This window comes from Mixophyes fleayi, chromosome 7 (assembly GCF_038048845.1).
Source record: "Mixophyes fleayi isolate aMixFle1 chromosome 7, aMixFle1.hap1, whole genome shotgun sequence".
NCBI lineage: Eukaryota > Metazoa > Chordata > Amphibia > Anura > Limnodynastidae > Mixophyes > Mixophyes fleayi.
The window spans coordinates 133,313,108-133,327,182 of NC_134408.1; the positions used below are offsets into that span (position 1 = coordinate 133,313,108).

At 41.5% G+C, this 14,075-nt stretch overlaps 1 protein-coding gene across 4 annotated transcripts in view; it reads right to left on the reverse strand.

Moving 5' to 3' along the window:
• TANC1 (tetratricopeptide repeat, ankyrin repeat and coiled-coil containing 1) overlaps positions 1–14,075 on the reverse strand; it is a 146,885-nt gene that overhangs the window by 73,751 nt on the left and 59,059 nt on the right. The gene's annotated exons all lie outside the window — the stretch shown is intronic.

Sequence of the window (14,075 nt, forward strand, 5' to 3'; positions counted from 1 at the left end):
CCCTATTGTGATGGATGAGAGCTAGAGTGTTCTTATATAAATGTTAATACAAGTGTCTGTATCTGACATGATTCACTCATCCACTAACAGCTCAGCCTTTGGGCAAAAAGTCATTTTCAGTTTATGCCATTTAATAATGACAACAATCCGGAGAGCTGGAGGTCAAATGACACACAGAAGAGGAGGAGAGGTATAAGATTGTATATACATCAGAATGCAGCCTAACATTCACTGAGGCACTAAACGTTTAGACATTTTACGCATATTTTTAATGCTGTTTTCAACACAATCTATTGTACCGTTAGCGTACATTCACGCGATATACCACTGACTCCTATATTTATTTTATATCAGGTGCAGATCACCTAGATTTAACTTATTGCATACATTTAATTAGTGGCGCAGTGCGCCAATGTAGTTTATTGCAAATACCGATTTTTGTATTGGGAATGTATTGATTTCTGAGGGAGTATGTCATGACTTGTTTTCGGAACTTTTCTAAAGAAAGTCCACCGCTAATGAAGTCTTTTCATCTCTGTGATGACATCTTTTTAGATTGAAAGCACAGGAGGGGGGGCCTTTCATCCCGTGTCTTAGAGAGATAAGAAACCTGAGTAATGTAACCGCAAGTAAACCAGTAAATCACGGATTGATGCGTATTTTGCTAAGTTTAGATTGCGTTAAATCCAAAAACTTAGAGAACACATTACATCCTGATGCTAAAGATCTGATGTAATATCTCAGACTTTGTAGTGCCAGCTAGGAGCAGGAAGCTGGGTTACACCCTGCCAACATGTGTGTCAGACACATTGTTTTGTATTTCAACTGTAGCATGTCATCTGTACTTCTGGATGATCACTACTACCTCCAACAATGGTCCTTGCAAGGGTCCCTTGAGCAAATAAACTATCACTGCTTGAAGATTCTGCCCGACACCTGTTACCTGCTGTATACTGAGACTAACATATAAGAGCTAACACTCTAATCCGTTCCCCGGCTGTCCTGTGTTGAACCCAGCATCTGTGTGTCAACGGGGGTACCAGCCAACCCACAGCAAAGAGGCACTGCAGCAGTTCTACCAGCTACCCATAAGTAAGCGGTTCTAGGGGCCGTGATGGAGCCTAGTGGTGGCAGAGATTATCCTATTGCCCATTGTGTCTGGTGGCAAGGTGACACCAGGATTAATCAGTAACAATTGGTTATTGATGGCGAGAAAGAAACCCAGATAAAGTGTATAAGAAGGAAATCCCTAAAGCTTAATGTGCTTTTCATGAACTTATTCATATGTGAGAAGCACACAGATAGGTGTGAACGAGCCCTTAAAGTGATTCCTTTACACAAGTGCTTTACCACTCTGTCTCTTTAAAGAGCAACCAGACCCAAACATTGAAACGTACATAGATGAAAGTAACAAGCAGCACTTCATCTTACTAATGTCTAATGAAACCAGAGAAATCACAGAAAGCCAAAGAAAATTTAGGGTCTATATATAGCAATTCTATTGATATCTTGTCTAGTACATGACTTTACAGTCAGCTCAGATACACAGGTGACTCATAGTTCTACACTTTCCTCAAGGAGACAACACAAAACCTTGTATGAGCACAAGTATTTATATTTATCACTTATAATATATATATATATATATATATATATATATATATATATATATATATATATATATATATATTTATCAGTGGCTGGCCGGCATATTTTAGTCTGAGGTAAGAGGCTCAGATCAGCAGCCTATTATGAACATTTTAAAGTAAAAAATATGCAGACACACCAGTGATCAAGCCCAAGATAGCCCACTATGGGACCGGCCCGGGGGCATATGATATATACATATATAATATTACATGCCTGTTTGTAATTTATTTACCGGTATGTTTTATTAAAATAACCAGTGGTTCAGTCTTGTATAAGTACACATGAACTTATTTATTTGAAATTAATTTTATTTAAAAATAAATAAAAAACAAACACACACATGCAATGTCCGCTAGACATTGGCATACAAAAGGACAATTGGTATAAACTGATATGGGACACATAAGCAGCACAGTGAGTTCCAAGTGACACTTAATTAGGGATGGTCCAGAATTTTTTGGGGAGTGGAGGGGGGTTTAAAAACGTTGAAAATCGCTGGAAATCTATAACGTAGAAGTCGGTCTCCCGATTCTCCAAATTGACCAAAATTAGTGGCGATATCTTCCTATAGTTGATTTACAGTATCTGGCACCCAGCGTAAGCATGAAGTGGGTGGGTCTTACGGACTGGGCAAGTGTCAGGTCAGGTGTGTAACACTTTTTGGACTCGCACTAGATTGTTCTGCTAAAGTAACAAATAGTTTGACACAGGAACAAGCATACTAGGGGAAAGGAGGGTCAAAGGTTAACTAGCACCTTGAGGAGTTGTGGAATCAGAACCACCAGTACCCTGTACAGACACATCCCCGGACCAAGGGAACCGTACCAGATGAAAATCATAGGATTTGTATAGCAATTGATGGTATATGTCTTTGGTGCTAATTCAGTTGACCTAGTGAACAAGAGCCATGGCGTCAGACAGAGCTTCCACCTCCTAGAGGCCGTTAGCCGAGATCTTGTCGCTGTCGGGATGTGTGCGGCCAACTCTCTGGACTGGATACATCCTGTGTTCTGCCTCCATGCTAGTAAGAAAGGAGGTCCCTGTGCTTCCTTACAGCACTGGGGTCATGAGTTCAATTCCCAACCATGGCCTTATCCGTGAGGAGTTTGTATGTTCTCCCTGTGTTTGCGTGGGTTTCCTCTGGGTGCTCCAGTTTCCTCCCACACTCCAAAAACATACTGTTAATTATCTGCTAACAAACTGACCCTAGTCTGTGTGTGTGTGTTGGGGAATTTAGACTGTGAGCCCCAATGGGGCAGGGACTGATGTGAGTGAGTTCTCTGTACAGCGCTGCGGAATTAGTGGCGGTATATAAATAAATGGTGATGAAGTAATGATATATACAGATTAGCTGCCAATAATTATATTACAAATTCTCCCAGAGGAACACACTCCAGTTCCTGGTCAGTGAGAAAGACCATTAAATCTTTCCTTAACAACACTTCATTAGGAGCCCCGTAGCCCGATTTCAATGTGTTTTCTTAAGAAACCGGCAGTTTTTGTGCCCCATAAACCTCTAGCTTAGCTGTGTCTTCCAAGATGCAGACTAATAAAATCACGGTCACCATTCCTGCAGGGCAGTAAAACAAGCGGGGATGGGAATAGACTATTATCGTTCTTTAAGAGCAAAATAAGAGGAAGTGAGCTGGAGATCGGAAATCCATTTGTGTAGAGGGGCTAAATCAGCCCAGAATTCATACGTTAGGAGAACATATATCCCTGTGAAGTCAGAAAAAGCGCTGAAAGATTTACAGGGCCGGACTGGAAAAACATGGAAATAAATAGCACGTAATTTAAAGATCCCTCATCGTGTTTTATTTGGCTTCACAAAGACATTTCCACAACAATCCTTTTACCCGTCTACACTGGTGTAATATACTAAGGCTGTAGTTGGCAATAAATGCTTTCTACAGCCTAAGAGGGAGACTTTTTATAAATTTAGGGAGACTGGTGGCGACTACAGGGTCGATTTATCAAACGACGCTGACAAAGATGGGTGCCCTTTTATTTTTTTTAATGTTACTTTCACCTCTGTGCCAATTATCAGAACAGAAAATCACTTATTTCAATTGTCTTTTCTATAGAAGCTTCACTTTCAACAGGTTTACACTAAAATCCCCATTATAGTGATCTGCTTCACTTGTAACTAAAGAATTTACTTGCTCTGAACTGGCAAAAGTACATTGTTGTCCATGGCAATTAAAAGAACAATATTTTCCTTGTAATAAGAGGTAGAACCTGCTGGGACTTGCAGTTCTACAACAGCTGGAGAGCTACAGCTTTCTAAAATAAATAAACATTTTTTAAAAAATTTACATCTTGTATTTAACACCAGACCTCTTCTTAGAGGCATGTCGCTGTTCCGATTCTCAGTCCCCCATTAACTCATGATGTTCTGGTTTCAATTACCACTGGGGTCGATAACACGATTGGAGTTTGGAGTCTAGAGTTACGACGTGTGTTTGAAGTCAAATAACGAACACAGTCTGACTATATAGATCAATAAGCTGCAGATGCGCCCGTGAAAAGCAGGAGGGGACCTCAATGATTTTAGGGGAATATTTCAAACATGGTATATACCATTCACTCTCCACTATCATCATCAGCTTTTTATATAGCGTCACTAATTCCGTAGCGCTGTACAGAGAACTCACTCACATCAGTCCCTGCCCCATTGGAGCTTAGAATCTAAATTCCCTAACATACACAGACACAGACCGAGAGAGACTAGGGTCAATTTAATAGCAGCCAATTAATCTACTAGTATGTTTTTGGAATAATTTATGTGGGGAATAGGCAGGGATTTTCACTACTGAATATAAGAAACAAATAACCTTAGGAATTGAGAGGACGACGTTGCCTCATTTAAAAAAGACAGCCAAGTTAAAAAAAAAAGTTAAAATACGAGTTAGTGAAATTAGCTTTGTCACGAACATTACGTCAGCCATAGAATGTTATGTCATATAGGAATAGTTAGGGATCAAAATTCTTTCCAGCATTCATCCAATCAAGATGATAATGGTGTGGAAAAATGAATGCATGGTGAAATTATGCAAAAGTTAAATTAAGAAAATGCTATTCCAAAAAGGACATACAGATTGGTTATTTGGCTCCTGACAAAATTAACCCTAGTGTGTCCGTGTGATAAGGAATATAGATTGTAAGCTCCACTGTGGTAGTGACTGATGTGAATGACTACATATTCTCTGTAATCTGCTGCCAAGTATGTAGGTGCTATATAAATAATAGTTAATAAGTAATCACCCCAACCAAGGTTGCAGTTTCCTCATTTTGTAACTATTGAATATTACAATATATAAATAGTGAAGCCACTGTTGTTGTTTATTTCCCTTTTCAGTAAAGTTATTATTGTTTTATCATTTTCTAGTTAGACAGCACTTTTAGTGCTTTAATCAGTGTCTGCAGTAGACCCTATTGTTCTGCCTTTCTTGGTCCGTAGCACTTGTTCCATTACGTCTATGACTGCCCGCTGAAGTGCTAATGAAAGGGAATTTATATGCTACATTGTAATTTGATCTAGTTGATATTCAGAACTCCGTCATTCTGCCACAATAAAACGCAATCTCGTGGGTGTCTGGGTCAAGAGCACATGGCCCGGAGACAAAATATCAAAGTGCTCTGTTCACGTCTTCCAGAAGTACTGACTCTGCAGCTCCACCCAGAGGAGAGGGTAATTAGGCATCTGTCTTGCGTTACAGAGAGAAAGCAAGAGGGGAAATACACTTTGTCTATTAAAGCTACACTTTATTTAATGAGGCAGTATTTTCCTTCTATTAAGTGTAGCAGAGTTAAAATATACCTTAAAATTACACAGTGGAGAGAGTTTAACTAATGCTCATGTTCATGAGAATGCAGCCAAAAGGTGCCCACAGAGGGTGATCTGGCCCAGTCGGCCTTTTTTGGATCTCCGTCAAATTTGACCACTGGTGATTTAATTTCTAGCTGTTGGGCGCTCAGGCACATACAGGATGACCGCGTCACGCGTCCGATATGGAATTAGCAGTGTATATCTGAATGTTCCCGATTATTCGTTGATCGATTGAAGTCAAAAGACTTTTTAGGCCCAAAGACGTTGCAATTTATGGCCAATCAGGTCTAAAATGACCTAGTTGCCTTGCAAAATACTAGTGTGTAAAAGCATCATAAAATAGCACTAGGAACCAGTGACCTCACAAAGTGTTAATCTGTGATGTTGTGCGTTATATTATCTACCTCACTGCTAAAGTAATAGGATGTTGGTCATTTTAAGCAAAGATGGGCTGACTCAGTGCAAAGTGAGCTTTTGGCAGAAGACCTTTAAATACTGGTCCATTAGATTATACGTTGGGTCTGGTGGTTTCTGGCCTAGGAATACACAGTCACCGTGTCTGGTATAAAGTACATTATCGGTGGTTTCAAGGGCGTGATATAGATGTCGCCCATTCTTCATTGTTTATCTTGTGCTCTGCTTGGGGGGCTCACCATTATTTTTTTAAATGCCGACAGACTGATGTTTCTTCACAGTTACCTCACAAATTCCACTGGCACGCCTCCAGTCCCTGCGATGTCCTAGCTATGCCTGTTCCTGGCACGTATCGCCCTTTCTATATCCGCCCCACTATCTCACGGCACTTTATCAGGGCCTCATTCCACAGCTGAGAGAGGAAAGAGTTCCTCAGCAACAAGCCTGGCAAACATCTACAGCACTAAAGTCAATATTTCCAAAGCCCATTTAGGTACAATGGAATCTACATCTCCTTTCTGTGTGCTGAGATGAGGAGGACCCGGGGTGTGCTCAGAAGGGAGACTGAACTGGTAGCGACACCAGGCTGTCAACCGCATACCGTTCACTGAACGGTCCTCTGTAAATAAGACTGTCATGGTTAATGTGTGCGCTGTGATATATATGTTAAAGCACAACACACATAAATTGAAAGTGATTTCTGCTGCGCATCCTATAATACATTAACCTTTACATATAATGCGGGATTGCTAGACAACCGCAGTAGCAACAAAGACGGGTTGGTATGAAAGTGTCCTATTCAATCCTTAATTATGAGAAAATTCTATGAGGGAGGGGAGGTACATGAAAAACAAAACAAGTGTTCTTGTGACGAAAAAACTCTCCCTCTGCATATATATCTATTCACAGCTACAGGCATTCTTCATTTAAAACTTACATCATTCTTTATAAATGGCATGTCTTCTTGGTGATCTGGCTGTGGCGAAGATGGTGGGACCCATCCGCGCTGTCTTGTGTGCGTTTTGTGTCATCAGCACGGTGGCTCAGTGGTTAGCACTTCTGCCTCACAGCACTGGGGTCAGAAGTTCAATTCCTGACCATGGCCTTATCTGTGTGGAGTTTGTATGTTCTCCCCGTGTTTGCGTGGGTTTCCTCCGGGTGCTCCAGTTTCCTCCCACACTCCAAAAACATACTGGTAGGTAAATTGGCTGCTATCAAATTGACGTGTGTGTGTTAGGGAATTTAGACTAAGCCCCAATGGGGCAGGGACTGATGTGAATGAGTTCTCTGTACAGCGCTGCGGAATCAGTGGCGCTATATAAATAAATAGTGATGATGATGATCCTCCTTTTAGTCCATATGGTCACACCTCCCCCTAGGCTGCCAACCCAGAGAGCAGGGGGTGAAACCGGGCCCTGAGGTAGCTCCCAGCAGCCCTGCATTTAATGAATGTGGGCGAGAGGCACAGAGCGCGAGTATAGCAGAGAGATTGAGTTGGGAGATATTTTGAGACAACGGAAAATGTAATATTATATATTAATATTTAATGTTGATATTTAAGATGACAGTACATTTTTTGTCTACCAAATCAAACACCGAGTTAATTATCATCCATTTATATAGCGCCACTAGTTCTGCAGCGGTGTACAAAGAACTCACATCAGTTCCTGCTCCATTTGGAGTTTACAGTCTAAATCTCCTAACATACACACAGACCAAGAGAGACTAAAGGTCAATTTAATAGCAGCCAATTAACCTACTAGTATGTTTCTGGAGTGTGGGAGGAAACCCACGCAAACACGGGAAGAACATATAAACGCCACACAGATAAGGCCATGGTCGGGAATTGTACTCATGACACCAGTGCTGGGCTTCCCCACATGTTAACTGCCATATAGGTAGTTACAGAGGAGAACCACACAATGTATACACAATTGTTGCCACCAGTGTGCAGGTTCTATCCTTGTGTGTGCATAGGTCAGAAGAGGAGTCCATGGGAGCAGTAGTGTTTTGGCAAAGCAAAGACACTAAACCATATCCATCCCTCTTGGCCACCAGACAGGCACATGGTGTTCTCATATGGCTGCTGAAACTCTGCGGGTCTTAAAAGATCATCCTACTGGGAGTTCTGACAGCATTAAGTGTATTATTTAACATGCCATGGAAAATAAATTAATCCTTCTTGATCTTTCTACAATGTTCTCAGGATGATGTTGCAAGATAGTAAAAAAAACAAACAAAAAACAAAAACTGATTGTATTACGTGCTGGACCTGTGGCCCCAGCCATGTTGCACCCCAAGTAGCTGTCTCTTTCGGCCACCTCTGACCTGGCGTCACCCAGGTCCGTGGAAAGCTGTGTGAGTGTACTATCCTGGTTTAGGTCCTAATTCACCCCCGTGATGTAACAGAGGAGAACAGGTGACTCTTGTTTTGGAGAGGAGCACGGTGATAAACCAGGAGTGGACACTATCAAACATATCAAGAAATCCGTTTATGATTATACTTGCTTGTGAAAAGTTTGGCGGCACACCAGGGTGTCCACCACAAATCATGGTCCATTTTACTGCCGTTTACTTGTTGAATATTTTTTCCGCAAGAAATACACCTAGTATTAGTCTCTTAGGCTTTGTGAGCAATGAGTAGGCTACAACAAGGCAGAACAAGTCTGTATAAAACACAAAGCCTTAATGAGAAGGGAAAGCTAGGAACTTGCACAGATATAAAGTAGATGATCGTAGTAAATGTTGTAGACTCTGTGGCTATCTGGCTGTTTGGGTATGATCGCACTTAAGATGTACCAGAGGTGGACACCAGCCTCCCGAGAGGTTTAAATGGGACCTTCAGACCTGGGTTTCTCTAGTTCTTTAGTTATTTTTCCTATGTTGATGCTAAAGAACCAGCACGGTGCGCTCACAAACGCATCGGCAAACCATGAACCAACGTGTGGCCTGAGCTGATAATACCATGAAGTAAGGAGCAATGCACACGTGTTGTATTGTGGCTCTTGTAACTCTCTGTTCCCTGGAACATTCATGTTTAGCATGTATCAATGTTGGCCCTTAATGATCTAGGTTTTAATTTGGTAAGGAGATAGTGGTTTATGGACGCCCATGGTACATCCAACACTAGAATACCATAATAAATTTACATGCTTCCATGTTTGTGCTCAAGTTTTATTGTGTATATTTTAAAACATACAAAAGATAATTAAGACAGGAAATAGAATGCTGATATGGCAAGTAGAGATCTGGCTCTACCCCTCTACCCCCTCCCCACACAGAATGTGGCGGAGGAGGTTAAAGAGAAAGTAGAACCCAGTGAAATTTATTAGGTACTTTTGACAATTTCTAATGAGCAGAGAAACTTGTGAAGGTCTTTGATCCTTGGTTTGAACAGAGGAGCGCTGGTTACCTGTCGTAAATCAGGGGCTTTACCACAAGGCCTCTGTGACACTTACAAGAATTTTATTTTTTCTTGTTTTAAAGAGGAGATAGCTGGAGCACAACTGGTCCAGGGCAACCTAATCTGTGTTCAATCACAAACACAGTACTCATTCGGTATGAGGAATGCTAATATGTCAGTTCTGGTGATCTATAAAACGCTATAGAAATTCCACAGTTCTGTTTGTAACAACCTTCTGTGTTCTACCAAACACCGCACAAGTAGACTGGTCCCTCTTATTTGCTTTGTGTAATGTAGCAATCTCTCATAATTGTTTAATTAGAACGACCAGCAAGGGGCAGTCTTACTCGTTTGTCACTTTTACAAAAAGACATCAATATATCAACAGCAACGGCACAATCCAGCACATGACGCCATGAGGAGTCTGTGCTGGATGGCGTTTAGCTGGTACCAAGCAATAGTCAGTATTTGACTGTGGTGCACCAGAACAGACGTACAAGCGCTAGGTGATCAGAGATAGATTGCTCATCACATGTTGCTCTAGTATATTCTATACAGCATCACACAACCAAAAACAATGTATGATGATTGCTTAAAAAAAAACAAAAAAAAAACATAATAAAAACAAAACAATTATATACAAAATGGATATGGTACACAAGCACAGGACAGCAGAGGAGTGAAACCTATTTCAAAGGGAGCAACATATTCACATGGAAGGGAAGGTGACAAATAAATACCAAATACCAAACTGAGAACAAGATAAGCAGGAGGAAGTGGACACTAGTGGGTGAGTGGAGGGGGTGAAAAGATAAAATAATTGTATTCAAATTATAGTGAAAGAAAATGTAAACAGAAAAAAAAAAAGTATATATACAAAAGTATCAAAAAAACAAAAACATTTTAACAGGGCCAAATGTTGCCCATTATTAGATTAAACAACAACAAACGGATATAGTTTTAGCTTTTAATTTTTGCCGTTTAAATGGGTGGGTTGTTGCCTTATCGTTCGTCCAACGTGGACATGAAAATTCCCTTTGGATTGTTCAGCAACAGTGCACCTAGCTGATTGCAACTATTATACAATGCCATCCATGTGCTATTTTTAATTGGGCCAAAGACATCCATACACAGGATCACTAGTTGGACATTTTTCCCTTTAAGTTCATTTGTGCAATGTTTTTTTTTTTTTCTCTGAACATTATGGAACATGTATATCAGTTCCACAGAGAATTACAGTTTGAGCCAGCGGATGATAGATGGGAGAGACATACTCTACTAAATGCCTCATAAAATGGTTCAACGGCTCTTAGCAATGACTGGTTTTACATAAATCCAAGAGGAAATCTCCCGTAAGTCCCCCATAGATGTGGATGTAGGAGTCTCGAACCAGCAGGCATACATCAAGGGCTGAGAACGGTGTAATGATCTGGCTGACCTCCCGCCATTTCCAATAAAAAGGGGGCGGGGACAAAGGAAACTTGCACGACATATAATATAAGCCAGCTGTCAGAATGCAGCAGGGCCGGATTAGACTTAAAAATCAAAGGAACACACCAAAAAAAGAAAAAAAAAAATCCATGTATTTAGTACAATCAATGCCAGTTCTTCCATCAGGTTCTGGAATGCAGATGTGGAGAAACTACTTTTGCATTTCGTTCCACGCTTCATAGGTTTCCACTTTCACGGTAACAAAGGAGGTCATGGAAAAAAAAAAAAGTATTGGTCTTATGTATCAGAACAAAACTGGGGAATAACTTTCCTCCATATGAACCAAAATGACATTTTATATAGGACTGTATTTCCTTTGACAGTTTTAGACTTACAGAGTATGTATAGCAACAAAACCAAGGCAATTTGTTCCAGAGGGAAAGATTTTTGGCTCTTTGTATAATGAGGCACGACTTGCTGGTACTTGCAGTTCCACAACCGGTGGAGAGTCGCAAGCTGCCTATACTCAGAATACGACTTGTTTTGTGTTAAGGCGCCTGGATTTCTGCCATCCATCCTTCCCAAGATCAATCGATTGAAGGGACGTCTCTAAGGTAACCAGTTGGTTTAGACAGTGTCCTTCCAGTGCAATGTACCTCCTGTCTTAGTTGTTGATAGTTGTGATAGACCAATAAACTCCAATTTTCAAGACAACAGGTCTGATTCACGTTTAGAATTCTTATATCACCACATACCAGTCACATGATCCATGACAAAAAAAGTGACTTAATAGTCTACATATGCAACGTATACAATATCTGTATATTTATGACTCACAAAGAGAATATATCTTCATAGACCGACATTTAACAGGAGCAAAACAGAACATACTAATTAGTGGTTCAGTCATTAAGGCTTGAAAGTGACTGAATCACACAACAAAAGTGCTTGTGTGAGGTAACAGCAGTGTGCTTGATGCTTGGAGCTGGTCTAGCTCCCAGTCAAGCAGCTTAAAATAGGTTAATAAACTAATTTTTTGTATCCAGATCTGAGGGGGATTCCCTCGAACTGTAACAATCGTCTTTAATAAAAACTCTATACATATAGCTTGAAATGAATACATATGTTGAAGATTCCTACATCTTGAAGTTATCAATTGTGACAAGAGGTCAAGGTCATGCTTAATAGGTAAATTATACGGTACAGAACACGAGGTCGTAAGGTCAATGAATCTTCACTTATCCACCTGCAGCTACAGGGAACTCTTTATGAGAAGTAATTATGAAAATCTATCCAGGTGGACTATGTACATAGCAGCTGCCTGGGCAATACTCCCATTCATTATTATTATTATCATTTATTTGTTAGGCGCCACAAGGTATCCGCAGCGCCGCATATAGTACAAACAGTAGACTATACAGGGTATAACAGTACAGAACAATAAACAAAAAGTACCAATACTTCAGAAACTCCAGGCAGGCAGATGCAATAGACACGGAGCAGAAGAACGGGTAAGGAGACAGGAGGGAAGAGGGCCCTGCTCATTCGAGGTTACATCCTGACAGACCAGGCACAAGAGGACCTGGTTGAGGCAATGGGAGAGAGGGGAGAATGAGCGGAGGAGATAGGGGTTAAGTGGATGGGTGGTAGGCTTTGAGAAAGAGACGAGTTTTGAGTGCACGTTTGAAGGAGCACAGAATGGGAGAGAGGCGGATGGAGCGAGGGAGGTCATTCCAGTGAAGGGGGGCTGCACGGAAAAAGTCCTGGATTCTGGAATGGGAAGAGGTGATCAGAGTGGAGGAGAGGCGACGGTCATTGGCCAAGCGCAGGGAGCGGGCAGGAGTGTGAATGGAGAGGAGGTTAGAGATATAAGGGACAGTAGAGTGGGAGAGAGCCTTGTAAGTGGTGGTGAGGAGTTTGAAAAGAATTCTGTAGGGGAAGGGGAGCCAGTGAAGGGCAAGGCAGAGAGGGGAGGCAGAGGAGCAGCGGCGTGAGAGGTAGATGAGTCTTGCGGCCGCATTGAGTATAGAGCGGAGGGGGGAGAGACGAGAGTGGGGAAGGCCGGTGAGGAGGAGGTTGCCGTAATCCAGGATGAGTGCGTGTATGATGGTTTTGGTGGCCTCCTGAGAGAGAAAGGGACGGATGCGGGCGATGTTGCGTAGTTGGAAGCGACAGGCTTGGGCAAGGGAATGAATGTGGGGGGCAAAAGAGAGAGAGGAGTTAAGGGTGACACCCAAGCAGAGGAATTGGGTGACAGAGGAGATGGTAGTGTTGTTAACGACAATGGAGAGGTCATGGTGGGATGGGTGGTTGGGAGGAGGAAAGACAATGAGTTCAGTTTTGGAAAATTCATACCAGACATTAAGATCACCCGAGGCTGTGGGCATGACAAGAGGTGGTACGAATGACTGGCTGCTGTGCCAATATGCCAACACGATTTTCTTATGCATTAAATGGATTAAGTATGCACCCTGAACCTCTCCTCTCCACAGTATGGCGGTGTTCACAGTGTTTAATACTTTCTGCGCACCAGAGGAGAAAATCCAAAAAGGTTGCCTGTGGTATACAACATATAGAAGAGAGGAACAGACTAATTAAACAGGAGCTATAACACATCACCCCAGGACAGAGCCTTGATGCCAGCAACACGAACATCATTTTGTGGAGTACAATTGTTTTGCATCTGTAGTCGGAAATAAAATCGTCGTTCCACAACTGGTATCAGCCATAAGGAACAGGGCCGAGCATCACAGAACAAGCCAGAAACAGTGGAGACATTCTTCATGGTAAACAAAGGAAGTTCTGTTTTGGCTCCATCATTTTTTTTTCTTCTAAATGACAAAAGTCTTACAGAAGACTGCAAGAAACAAACAAAAAAAAAAAAGGATCTGAACTATGTTTTATAAAGGCAGAGACCAGCAACTCACATACAATGCCAGGAATATCCACACCGGGGTGGAGATAAAATCTACACAGGGGGATATCAGATTTTAAGTGACCAATAAAATGTAGTTTTATGACATTTTGGAGAAGTGAAATACTTTCATCCATCCAAGTTGCAGAGCTTGCTCAACACAGATCAGTGATGGTTATATAAGCGAGAGCTCAGATTTTGAGAACGCCTTTCTTTAGGATACGATTAAACAATATACTTTTGCTCGCTGGGTTGTTGAAATGCGGATACATTTTATTGGCTTGCACACGGCCTGGTGCAACTCTGACTACATTTTTTTTGCATTACCCGTTGAGGTGCTTCGGTTAGTCGGCCTGGGACACACATGCAGCCCTGCTGAGTTCTGTGCTCTTGATACAATTATATCACAAACAAAACAAATATAAAAGACTCTG